At 48.6% G+C, this 755-nt stretch overlaps 1 protein-coding gene across 3 annotated transcripts in view; it reads right to left on the bottom strand.

Annotated features, from left to right (window-relative positions):
- Positions 1-755, bottom strand: part of MYOF (myoferlin) — a 172276-nt gene that overhangs the window by 8462 nt on the left and 163059 nt on the right. The window lies entirely within an intron of this gene.

Raw genomic sequence — 755 nt, 5'->3', positions numbered from 1 at the left:
ACTCCTTTCCCAATGCTGGTAGGCATCTGCCCACATCCCCTCCACACACACACATATGACCCACACGGCCCCCCCAGACAGTCCACAAGCCCTGACCCTCCAACCTCCCTGCCCCCCACAGACTTCCTTGTATCCAGTTGCCACAGCTGCTCCCACCACCCTGCCTGGCTGTATGCTGGCCACATGTGTGTGCATGCACACATGCATGTAGCACCCTCTGCCTCCAACTGCCCTCCTCCCACCGCAAGAGGCCCCTCGAAGGCTGGAAGGCTGCCAGCCTACAGGGGGAACCTCACAGTTTCCTGCATTTTTCTTCTTTAAAGGGGAACATTCACGTAAAATCCATGTTTTTCCATGGTGAACAGAAACCCTGGATCCCTGCTTACTAGTGACTGGCTTAAGCTATGAAGTCTCTATAGCCTAATATTTTTCTGCATCTAATCTAATGTAACTATGGCTATTTTCATTATTCATATAAATAATTTGGCCCTTTGTAAATCTTTGTAAGTACTTAGCTTCAATGACAACTTGTGGCAGTGACTTATACTTATATGATGTTACCACTGTATTTCAGAGTACACATTGAAATGAGACAAGGGGCAAAACAAGTCTCACGATGGGTTCATAGCGAGACAACAACTGGGTGCCAGACTACCAAGCATTGACCCTGAGATGGTACAGAGTCACTTGGAAGGACTGAATGCGTTTAAGTCGACAGGCCCGGATGAGCTCAATCCGAGGGTACTGAAGGCACT

Source organism: Gavialis gangeticus, unplaced genomic scaffold (assembly GCF_001723915.1).
Source record: "Gavialis gangeticus isolate Ggan-Ray unplaced genomic scaffold, GavGan_comp1, whole genome shotgun sequence".
Classification (NCBI taxonomy): domain Eukaryota; kingdom Metazoa; phylum Chordata; order Crocodylia; family Gavialidae; genus Gavialis; species Gavialis gangeticus.
Note: the sequence above shows the minus strand (reverse complement) of the source record. Positions and strands in the feature narration are given on the sequence as shown.